Here is a 13,192-nt window from a genome sequence, read left to right as displayed (position 1 = left end):
TTTGTAAATGAAATGGGGAGATTAAAACAGAACATAGTCTGAAAGAGGAAATCCCAATTCACTCTATCAAATGCATTTGATGCATCAAGGATCAATGCATAAAGTGGGTTATTATCATGTTTTGTAAGGTGCATAATGGAATCCAAAGTCAAGATGTTGTCCCAAATATGTCTGTGAGACATAAAACCTGTCTGATCAGGTGAAATTATTGATGGAAGGATCTTCTTCAATCTATTAGCAAGAATAGAAGACAGAATCTTGATATCTACATTGATTAATGAAATCGGTCTATAATTGCGGGGGTCCATTTTATCTTTGTTATTTTTTAGAATTAGTATAGTTTTGGAAGTATTCCAGTGAAGATCAGAGATGTCATTTATTTTTGTATAGTTATACACTTTAAGAAGAAAGGGAGCAATTACTGATTTAAAGGATTTAAAGAAATTAGGCGTGAATCCGTCAGGGCCTGGGGATTTGCCAATTTTTAGTCTATCAATTGACTCCTTAATTTCTAAAAGAGTAAGAGGGAATGAAAGAATATTTTTCTGTTTTTCATTTAACTTAGGAAAGGTTATGGAACTTAAAAAAATATTTATATAACTATTTTCTATAGAATTAGAGGTTTTGGAAAATAACTCTGTATATAGTAATGAAAAGAGATGCAAAACTTCCTTGTCTGTGTTATATATTTGATTGTTGTATTGTAAGGGCAATATTTTAGGTCTCTCAAAATTTTTTTTAATTATTCTTGCTAAGGTTTTGGAAGGGATTTGAGCCCATTCTGAGTAAGTGATTAATAATCTTTGCTCCAGTATTGAAAGGTTATTTTGGTGTAAAGAAATCAGTTCTCTTTGATAGCCTAAAATCTGTTTATAATATGATGGGTCCGGGTTTAACCTATATTGATTTTCAAGGGACTGAATTCTTAGTTTTAGGAATCTTTCTTTACTATTAAATTGCTTTTTAAGATATGCAGCCTTACCAATAAACATACCCCTTAATCTAGCTTTGCAAGCCACCCATTGTATATCATAGGGGATATCTGTTGAATCTAAATTGTTTTCCATATCCTGAATTATTTCTATACACAATTTATTAATTTCTTCATTAGAAAGCAAGTTATTATTTAATGTCCAATTGTTTCTTATAAATTTATGACTAGGGTTATAGTTTAGATTTAATTTTACTAATATTCTAGAGTGATCAGAGAGAAATCTGGGTTCAGTAATAAAATCCATTAACAACTGTGAAAGAAAATTTGATATAAGAAAGAAATCCAACCTAGACCATGAGTGATAGCATTTGGAATAATATGTATAAATATCATTTTTATTGAGTATTTAGTGATTTGTAAAGGATCTATGAGATTGTATTCTAATATTAAGTCTTCAAGAGCGAAGGAAGCTTGTTGATTGTGCAAAGAGGAATAACTTGTACGATCTATATCTGGGTTAATTACAGCATTCCAGTCCCCACCTAAAATAACAAAGTGATCTTTATAGGAAGAAAGGATATTGTATATCTGTAAAATAAAAATATGTTGATTGCTACAAGGGCCATAAAGATTTAATACCAGCAGTGGTTTATCCAAATTGTGTACGGTAGAAGTAAAGTAGCACCATCTACCTTCATTGTCATGTTTTTCTTCAATAATAGTTCCCAGAAATTTTTGTTTGATTATGATAGCCACCCCCCTGTAATTAGAAGTGTCCCCTGAAGCTATTATTTTTTTGATCCATTTTTTATTACTTACTTTGTCCCAGTCATCTCTAGGAATATGTGTTTCTTGCAAAAAAACATATATTAGCTTGCGATTTATACATCAAATGAAATATTAAGGATTTCTTATCTTTAATTTGGATCCCTCTTACGTTCCAGGAATCAATTATTAATGAATTAGTCATGTGTTTAAAAAAGGTCTGTTAAAGGAGAGGCTAAAATTTAAATTATTTGTGTATACATAAAGGATAAGTGAGAAGAATAAACAAAACTTAGTCTCATCGTGACAGTTATTACCTATAAGTGTATATTTCAATGTAAAATTAACCCGAATCTCATAATCTTCCCTCTTCCCTAACCCAGTGCCTACCCACCTAAACTTACCTACAGAGGGAAGATAAAAATAACTATATGCACGATGTAAAAACTTGGTTACCAAAAACAGAGAAATAAGGGAAGAAAATTTAAGTAGAGTCCTGAAAAGGACTATAACAGTAATAGAAATAACAAAACTAAACATATTTACACAACTATCCAAACACAAGATGCCCGACCTATACATTCCCCATTCAAAAGTGTACTCACAAACACCTATATATTTAGATATAATTGTGTCCCAAGTAAATAAGTTAGTAATCTTGCAATATAATATACATTTGTGATGTGAGATGCAAGTAAGATAGAACATAAATCTTAAAACAATAACATATTCATACATATTAAATCATTAGTGTAAGTGTAGTAAGACACAAATGTGACTCCAACCAAAAAAGATTGAATGTTATAAGAAAATGAAATCTTCACAAATAAATATGTACTATATTGTTTTGTAGTACTAAAGCCTATAAATAGTGTAACTCTGTATGATCTTTTTTACTATATTTCAAAACCAATTTGTATAACTCGAGTATATGAAAGTCCATTTGGTAATGATAATACCATCATGTCTAGTATAAAGTAACCCCACATATTTTAAATCACATGTATTCCACACTCTTAGCAAAGCTAGATAAAATATGAGGGATGTTATTTTAATACCTATCATGCATGTATATAGAATAAGGGAAAATGTATTAATGTAAACTGAAATGCTTACTAAGGACTTCAAATTGCCTTTGAGTGAGGAGTAATACACTGAGACACTCTATCATGTCATTGAAAATATGCAAGTAAATATAATTATAATAAAATTTATATGCATAAACTATATAAGCACAAAGTTAAATAATTCTCTCTATTAGCCATTGCATCAATTCCAGCCTAATGATCAATATAAATTAACCTTGTTGGTAGCGTTAGAACTTATCAATATTTAATAGCTTATCAATATTTAATAGCAAATACATATAAGTAACATCCCAAATTCTTCATGTTAAAATATTTTGCGCTAACATCAAGAAGCATTTTGGCTTATAAAAAAGCCTTAGAATAAGAAATAAACATTGCTCTAATTTAAAAAACAGTCATAGAGGCATAAAAGTCTCCGCTCGTATTAGGAGAAAGTCCCGAACTAGTCGAAGGCTTCCTGGAGCACGCAAGGCGTACTGTCTCAACCTGTGAGAGAAAAAACACTTACTTGCAAAAATAACGCTGCTGCAGTTAAGATACAGACTCCGAGAATGTAAATCAGCATCTCTTCAGTTACGCGACTTCAGGGAATCAGGAAACCATGTTGTAGGTAGACAGATAACTGAAGATATCAGGTTACAACATTTTTTCAATACATTTTGAAATCTGTCAACAGACTATGAAGCGTGTAACATTACTAGCGCAAATCTGACATGGTAAATCAAAATGGATTCCACTAATGTTTCTAAAGACATCCTGAATGAATACATCATAGAGAGACCAGATAATTTTCCCTCCATTCTATTAAAGTGTTCTTGGAAAGAAAAACAGCATTTTCTCATGTATAAACTATGCCATGTTGATACAAATACAATGAAAAGACGTGATGTACTGGAATGTTAATATTTGAGTTAGCGACAACTTCAAATATCATTAAAACACATGTTTTTCTCACAGAAAGGCTGAAATCATCTTTTCATGACAAAACTATGGCTTATATTCAGTGTTAATAAAAAAAAACATAGTATTAAAAGTAAGCATACTATCTTAGATATTAAATGTACTTACATTAGTTAGGAGTATTATTTTTGTGAATCAATAGCAGGAAAGGATTTGAATACTTTTAAGAAGATGTCTTTTGCTTCTTGTGGGTCTGTAAACACATAACTCCTGTCATTATAGTTGAAATAAAGGGTATTAGGATAACGCATTCGAAATTTAATTCCCCTTTTTATCAGATCAGCACAATATGGTGATAATTTTTGTCTATTTAATTTTATTTGTGCTGGTAAATCCTGTGAAAAAGTCAACTTATGTTTATTCCAAATGAGATGCTTTTTACTTTTGGCAGCTTCTAAAATACACTGGGTGTCTTGAAAGTCTAGTAATCTTGTATAAATAATCCGAGGTGAAGTAGAGTCTTGTCTGGCACGCAGGGCTCTGTGCGCTCTTTCTACAGTTAAGGATTTTGTATTTGTCTCGCAATTAATTAATGCCTCAAAAATTTGTTTAGTCACAGATATTAAGTTTTGGTTTTCATAAGATTCTGGCAGACCTCTAATTATTATATTATTTCTGCGGCTTCTTGCTTCTAAATCCAGTACTTTGGCTTGTATATCAGCTAATTGAGTATCTTTAGATTTTAAGTCACTTTCAATAGACTCTGCTCTCATTTCTATGGCTAGATATTTATTTTCAAGTATGTCCATTCTTTCATTAATCTGTTTTAAAGTTTTGCCAAAATCAGTGAATTGATCAGAAAAATTCTGTATAGCACTTTGTATAGGTTGTAGTGCCATTTTAAGTCTTCTAAATGAAAATTAGAGTCACTTTTATATTTAGCACTTACTTTTGTGATTTCAGTAGATTGTTTAGTTGTTCTTAGTCTCTTGGAGCCAGTCTCCTTCTCTAGAGAGAGCATAGAAGAAAATTTGGCCTTGGTTGTCTGTGTATCCATGGAGACTGAGTTATCAGCCATACCCAGATTAGAGGTGTGAAAGCAGGAAGGCTGACACAGAGATAAGGTTCTAGAGCGCACGTGCCCAAAAACTGTTGAGGCCAAAAGTTATTCTGAGGTAAATTCATCCAAAAATTCACCTTTTTCCAAAAATAAACAATCCCAAAATGAAGAGCTTGAATCAGAAAAGATTTCTGTAGAAAAAACTGTGGAGAAACTTCACTTAAAAGTTGTTGAAAGTAGCCGGTAATTACATAGCAGTGAGGAGCACAGTGAATAGGGAGCAGTCTAGCCGGCAGCCATCTTGGAATCATATCTAGAGGTCAATCTTCATATCAATATCTTGGAGATGACAGCAGTCCTGCTAGGATTGCAGGGACTCCTGTGTGATCTCTATACAATCAGACAACATGGTGGTAGTCTGGTACATCAAAAACAGGGAGGAACCAATTCCTTTGCTGAGAGGCCAGGAGAGTTTGGCAGTAGGTGATGACTTTACACCATTTTCTGATAGCAGTGCATGTACCAGGGCATCCAGTGTATTAGCAGACAAATTGATCAGAACGATATATAGGATCATAGGAGGTTACTAGGCTATTGTCCGTGAGGCCCTTATAAGCCTAGCCAAGAGTTTAGCTCATGTTTAGACAAATCAGCACCCAATGCCCCTGTCCAGCAGGGACATGGGTGGAATCCCAGGGATATATTTTCTGTTTCCCATCCAGTTATATAGGATTAATGCCTGGAATGGTCTCTCAGTGCAGCAGTTGACAACCTTGATTTTTCGTCACTGGGGCAAATCTTGCTGTAACCTTTTTGCCTCTTACCTAAAGAAGTGCAGCAGTTACTTTGCCCTGATCCCTCCACAGGGACAGTCACTGAGGGATACTCTGTCCACAATTAGCCCCAAGGTCTCCTTTATGCTTTCCTCTATTGCTTTATTGAACAAATTCATCCAGAAAACAAGAATGTGCAAGGCCAGAGTGATCCTTATTGCTCCTTTCTGGCCCTGACAACCATGGTTTCCCATTCTATGGCCTCTTCTAGTACATCCCTCATCAATGTTAGATCAGTATCGAAACCTGTTAACCCAATAGTCCAGATTGCCTCCTAACTCTCTCCAAACACTATGTTATTGGGTGACTTCAACTACCCAAACATTGACTGGGAAAACTACTCAAGCCCAAACACCCTTGCCCAATGGTTCCTTGAATTTATAAACTCTAACGCAATGGAACAAATGGTCATCACTCCCACAAGAGGGAACAACATACTGGACCTGGTCATCACCAACATGGGGACTCTATGTTCCACACCAGATGTAAACCCCTCATTGGTAAGATCAGACCATAAACAAAGTTCCCTGGACATCCATATCCCGTCCCCACCCCCAGCCAAGGAAATCACTGTAAAGAATTTCTCCAAAGCCAACTTTGCACTTCTCAAGACTGAGGAGGAATCCTTCAAAGCCTCTGGGCCAGAGGATAATACAGCCCAATCCGTAGAATCCTTTACAAATGCATTCTATGAGCACCTGCAGGAATGCATGGATCGTGCTATCCCAAATAAAACCAAGACTCACTCCAAAAACAGGAGACCGGTCTGGTGGACCCCAGCCATAAATAAGCTATACAACAAAAGGAGGAAGCTACTACATGACAGAGCAAAATCCCAAAAAGGGAAGGCATCTCTGATCAGTATTAGCAAGAAACTTCGATCCCTCATAAAATCATCAAAGGCCAGTTTCGAAAGAAAAATTGCCCTAGACACTAAAGATAATCACAAGGCCTTCTTTAGTTATGTCAGAAACATGGGCGGAAACTCCCTGATATGCCCTGAATTGTTGCATAATGGTACAGAATATACCAAACCTACAGACATAGCCAACATCCTGGCAGACAGATTCAGCGCATACTCCCCCCCCTTCCCCCCCAAAGGAGCAAACGCCTATCCCAACTGAATGTAACCTCCCTGACATCACAGATGCACAGGTGAAAGCTGCCCTCTCCAAAGCAAAAAACACAGCATCTATGGGACCGGACGGTGTCCCAGGCTGTGTCTTACATGAGCTCCAAGAAGAACTGAACCCTCACATTAAGTCACTGTTCAAACTTAGCCTTACTACAGGATATGTGCCCAAAGAATGGCGTGCAGCTACAGTGGTCCCACTCCACAAAGGTGGTGCCACAACAGACCCCAGAAACTATCACCCCATAAGCCTGACTAGTCTGGTCTGTAAAGCTATGGAGCGTATTATCATGGAACTCATAAACAAAGACATTGGGAGCCTCCAGACACTGGACCCTACCCAATTCGGCTTTGTTAAGGGCAGATCTTGCCTCTTAAACCTAGTTGATTTCTTTGAAACAGTTACCAAAGCCATAGATGAGGGCAAGGTAGTCCACACAGCCTACCTGGACCTCACAAAAGCCTTCGACACAATACCCCACTCGGGCATCATAAATAAGCTTACCAGCTTAAATATCAACCCCTGTATCACAAGATGGGTTTCAAACTGGCTCAGAGATAGAACCCACATGGTCAGAATCGCAGGTGCAATGTCTGAATCCAAACCAATTACAAGTGGCATCCCACAGGGCTCAGTTCTGGGACCTCTCTTGTTCGGTATATACTTCTCTGAGGTTCAGGCTAACATGGTGGGATTATGGCTGACAAAGTTTGCAGATGTCTGCAAACTGGGGGCCATAATCGAATCTCCAGCTGACACAAGCATCCTCCAAAAGGGTCTCACAGAGACGGATGCTTGGTGCCAGAGCCACAGCCTCAAGCTAAATGCTAAAAAGTGCATAGTCATCCCCTTTAGGAAAAACAAGGTGCCCACAAATTACCACATAGGTGGTAATCCATTAAGTATGGTAGAAGTAATTAGAGATTTGGGGACCAACGTAGATAGTAATCTCTCCTTTGATAATCATGTTGCCAAAGTGGTTAGAAAGACCTTCTATATAGCCCACCTTATCACGAAAGGGTTCACATCTAGATCAAGAAAGGTCATTGTGCCCCTCTACTCGTCACTCATCAGGCCCATAATTGAATATAATGCCCCTTTTGGGATGTACCTTACCTGACACCTGCAGCAACTGGAGAGACCCCAAAAGTTCTTCACCAAGAAGATCATGGGATACAAACAGACGTCCTATGCAGCTCGACTAAAGAAACTCCAGCTCTACTCAGTTGCTTACCACCTACTCAGAGGCGATCTATGCCTGACGTACAAAGCCATGTCAAACCCAGAATTAATGGACATGCTCTACCTCAAAAAATCCAAGTCCCTTAGAGCTACACGCTCCAGGGACCTAAACCTCAGCACAAAAATAAATAGGACATGCTGGAGGGACAGATTAATTTCCCAAAGGCTCCCTTCACTCTGGAATAGAATCCCAGTTCATGTTAGACATAGCCCCTCGCTGAACCTCTTCAAGCGAAATTTGGACGGGTGGATGGGAAATCGCAAATTCACCCCTGGGATCTCTCCTGTGTCCCTGCTAGACAGAGGCACGGTAAACTAATCTTAAAAGGGTACCTTCTGTGACCTACTTTACAGAGGCACAGTAGGCTAATCTAATAGGGAGGCGGAAGCCAAATACACTCTAGCTAGGCTTATAAATGCCCTAGGGCAGATAGCCTAATATCTACCTATGAACCTTTGGACCAGAAATCCATGAAATTAACCACTTGGTTCTTCCAGTTCTACCCTTAGCCAGAGATGCCAGGTTCCCAGCTTCAGTTGTTCAGATCATATCAGCCTCAAAAAAAAAAAACCCTGGAAAGATCTACCATAACCAAATGGAATAGATTTTCCATTTGGGCTATGTCAAAAGGTTAAGAATCCCTTTTTTCTGTGATTCCTTCCATATTAGAATTCTTGTCTGAACTTTTCCACAGTGGCTCTAGTTATTCCACTATCAAAGTGCAAATGGCCACAATATCAAATGCCCACAAATGGCAAAGTGACAATTCTACAGCTTCCTTAAGAGTCTCTAAAGCTTTTTTGAGATGAACTTTTCACCTGCGCTTTTATGTCATCCAGATGGATTACAGAACCACAGGGCCTTTCCTGCATACCTCCCTATCTGGTGTTCCTGTAAGACAGAGTCTCCTTGAGGACTAATGCATCCTAAACAAACAAACAAAAAAAACAACTTAGTCAGTAAACCTACCAGTCTTTTTCCCCAAATTCTTAAGCAAAGGTGAACATAGTCTACATGTGATGGACATTCATTGCCAACTCATATTATATTTTCACAGGAATAAACAATTCAGAAAGTTTGATCAAATGTTTCCTTAAGACTAAAATTAGGCAAGGCAGTTTCCAAGGATACTCTTTCTAAGATGTCTTTCAGGCTGCATCTACTTAATAGCCATATAAACAGTTTTTAAAAATAGCCTCCCCATTGATATTTGTGCTGCAGAAACTTAGTTAACAGTTCTCACCATTTGTATCTCATTACAAACTGGATTTACAGTCCAGATTATCTTCCTTCGGTTCCACCATGTCCCAAGTGCTGAATTTGACAAAAATACACAACACTGGGTATGAATGTTATGTACTTACCATAACGATGGATCCATGTTACCTGATTTTCACTGGTTCAGCCTCCTTCCCTCCTGGTCACTTCCAAATTGACACAGATGGACTTCTGGTGAACAGATAGTTCTCACTTACACCCTGTCTGTGAGCAGCTTATTGCCTGTCTGGTAGTGTTTAGCTGTAAATATAGTATCATTGTGATAAATTATCTTTTTATTGGGACAAACTCGATCTGAGGTCCTATGGTGGAGTGGAGGGAATTATGGGTAGGGGAGGAGTCAGAGCCTTGGATATGAGAATTTTCAAAACTGGTGCTGAGGTCGGATCAGATAACCCACATGTTGAACCAGACGAAAATCAGACAACATTGGTTTATCATTACATATTGGATTCAGGTAAGTGTGCGATTGTGTTGATGTGAGTGTTAGGTGAGTTAGGGTTAGGGCTCGGGTTAGGTATGTGTGCGATTGTGTGGACATGAGGGTTAGGGCGGATTTAGGTGAGTTAGGGTTAGGGAGCGGGTGAGGTGAGTGTGCGATAGTGACGGACCTTAGGGTTAGGGTTTGGGTTAAGGTAAGAGGATAGTGGTGTGTGCATAGTTTAGTGTAGGCTTAGTTGTCAGATTTTAGGTGTATGTGTGTGGATTTCTGTTTGTTTGGTGTGCTTGTGTTATGTGTATGAGTTTTGGATCAGAGATTTTTTTCCCTAGGAAAAAAATCGCTGATGTGACAATTCGAGATTGTAAGCTTTCACTTACATAAGGTCAATCAATCAGCATTCACTTTTATAAGCATTCGCTGATCTAATATAGACCCTGATGCAACACCTGTAGTTCTATTAACTATTTTAGTAGTTAAAGTAATGATGTTAAGTTGCCCAATCTCGCCTTCATTCTTGCTAGATGAGTTTGGAGCTGATCCTTGGCTTCGACTTGGCCACTTTCTATAGCTCGAGAGCTCTTTACTGGCTCGAGGCTACCCCTTATCCCAGAATGCCCAGCGTCAGCTACCCAGATCTCATTTGCTGCTTTAGCTGTGAGGTTGTGTCAATACTAGCTCAGGCTTAGTATAACTTTTTCTCTATTTAAAGTTAAATAATTTACTTGAAAAATTTGTATATTTTTTCTCTGTTATAGTAGTTTGTAAGTTTATTTAGTCTTAAACCCCTTATCTTGTTCTTTGTTGTGTTTGTTTTTGGCTGTGTTGGCCGCCACCCTTTAGTCACTAGGCCTTCTGTTGTTCCCTGAACTCATTTAAGTTAGAGAGTCCCCCCCCCCCCCCTTAAGGACAGCCATTTAAGTTAGAGGCTCTCCTTTAAGGTTTTTATTAGTATAATTTTTTATTAATATAATTTTTTATTACTGTAGTGTGATTTTTTTGTGGTACTTCCTTTTTTTCTCAAAATGTCCAAGGAAGTTAAAACCTCAGGGTTTAAAAAGTGTGACTCATGCTGTCAGAAGATGTCTCTGACAGATGGGCACGCTAGTTGTGTGTACTGCTTGGGGGATCTGCAACTGCAGGACTCTTGCTCTGTTTGTCATGCCTTTAGTCCAAGGGTCCTGCAGGAGTGGAAAAACAAGCTAATCCTCCATGGATTGTTGAAACAGGATTCTCCAGCTAAAGCATCTCAGCCAGTGAAATCTTTGAAGTCAGTCAAGCCATCAGCTCCATGTTCGGAACCGACCTGTATGTCATTGCCCTCTAGCACAGACAAGACTACTTCTCTGTCGGCTCCAACTGTTACCTTGGAGCCATCTCGGAGCCACAAATGAGCTAGGTCTCCTTCATTGGAGCCGATTTGCTCAGTGCCACAATCACCCTTACTTCAGAGCACAGCCAGTCATCGCTTATCTTCCCACTCCTCTCAATCCTCAAGGTTATTGGATCAGGACATGGAGAGAGTGGTCAGTAGGTTGCTGAAGTCACAGGCCCTTGCAAAAATGCTTTTGAGCCCACCTCAACAGGCCTCAGCTCCATCTGCTTCGATATCGATTCCTCCTCTGACTATGCTTAGTTCAGAGCTGGAGTCCATGGACATTCGGGTAGAGGTTCCTTCGGCTCTGATGAAATCCTCTTCGGCTCCAATGTTGGCTCAGATTACCTCGGTTCTTCCTTCCATTGAGGTATCTGGGCACCAAAGCTCTCTTGTCAGCTCTGAGGGGGGAAGTGGCATCGGACCCTTGTCCGACCCCACTGTCCCTCTCGGAGTGTCAGCTCAGTTGAGCTCAGCTCCCACATCGGCCTCGGAGCTGTCGCCCTTGGCACAGAGTGGGATTCCTGTCTCTTTGGAGCTGGAGCTCTCTTTGTGTTGAGACCGTGACACATTCGAGGTCATACGGAGAGTGGTGCCCCCACAGATGGCCCCACTGTTGGTCCCATCAGCTCCATCCACATTGTTGCCTGTGCCAACCTCTGCTCCTCCTCCAGCCCCAAAGCATAGGGAACCTATGCCCCAGGACACCCCACTGGGTGAACCCTCTTCTTCTGAAACCTCCCCAGAGCATTCTGAGCAGGCTTCCCAGAAGAAAAAGTGTAAGAGGAAGCACCTAGAATCCCCTGAGTCTGTCACCTCAGATACAGACCTGGATGAATCAGAGGGGTCCCCAAGGTCCCCCTCTGAAGATGTTTCCTTTTTGGACATCCTCGAGATTCTTAGGCAGAGATGTAGCTGGACTTCTCTAGCCCCCTCTGAGGATGAGTCTGTATACCTGGACGCATTTAGTTGCTGACCTTCCACCTCCTGGGTATCTCATGTCCATAGTGTCTCAAAAGGCTTGGTCAGCTCCAGATTCCATGGAACCTGTCCCGAGGAGACCTAATAAATTTATTACAGCTCTCCAAGACAAACAATTCCTGACTAAAGGTGTCCCAATTGATGCCATGGTGGTAGCAGCAGCCACAAAGAGAGAGTTAGCTGAAACCTCCTCATCTGTCCATCCACCAAATAAAGAGTCTCGTACGATGGACAGATATGGGAAGCAAATGTTTTCATCAGCGACCTTCTCCCTTAGGTCCCTGAACTATCTTTCCAATTTTACTAGACTTCAGAGGGATCTCCTAAAAGAGCTTGGAGATACCCTACAAGATCCCACAGCTGAGGGAGCTTCAGCCAAAGTAGCTACCCAGCTGGTGACTTTAAATTCAGTAGTCAACTCCTCCATGAGGCTTATTTCATACGCAGCTTATGGAGTGAGCAGAGCTGCAGGAACAGGAGTGGCTCTTAGGAGACATTCTTGGCTGTGGCTGTGTCAGTTTGCTGAACCTTTCAGAGCATCCTTCACCAATACCCCCTTTGATGGCTCCTCTCTCTTTGGGCCTCAGGTGAAAGACACACTTACCAGGTGCCAGCAGGAAGGCAAGATGCTCTCTGATGTGGGAGTCTGTTTTTCCACTCCTACCAGACCATACCCAAGGGGTCAGAAGGGTGAAAAGATGTGGTTTCAAAAATTCCAGGGACCCTTGCCTGACGCACATGGTGATTCTTCCCCCAGGGGCAGAGAGGGAAACAATAACAATGGCAGATGCCACCCTCGTGCCAGAGGGGGTCCGCAAAATCAGGGTGACAGAGATGCATTCTCCTCCAAACCCTTCAACATCCCTGAAGGGATGCCTGACTGCTCAACTCTGGAGGCAGTCAGGGAAAGGCTTTCATTGTACCCAATCAACCTGGCAAAATATTATAAAAGACAAATAGGTACTATCCATTATATCCAGGGGTTACAAAATTCCCTTCCATCAACCCCCTCTTGTTTCAAAAAAATCCATCCCAGATGTTCCACCCAATCTAAGGGATCAGGTAGTCACAGAAGTTTCAAGACTGCTAGAAAAAAGAGCCATCCAGGAAGTCCCCGCAGACCAAGTAGGATCCGGAACTTACTCAAGATTCTTTTTAGTGCC

This window comes from Protopterus annectens, chromosome 2.part2 (genome assembly GCF_019279795.1).
Source record: "Protopterus annectens isolate FY-2018-M chromosome 2.part2, PAN1.0, whole genome shotgun sequence".
NCBI lineage: Eukaryota > Metazoa > Chordata > Ceratodontiformes > Protopteridae > Protopterus > Protopterus annectens.
The sequence above is the reverse complement of the archived record's forward strand: the minus strand, read 5'-3'. Positions refer to the sequence as shown.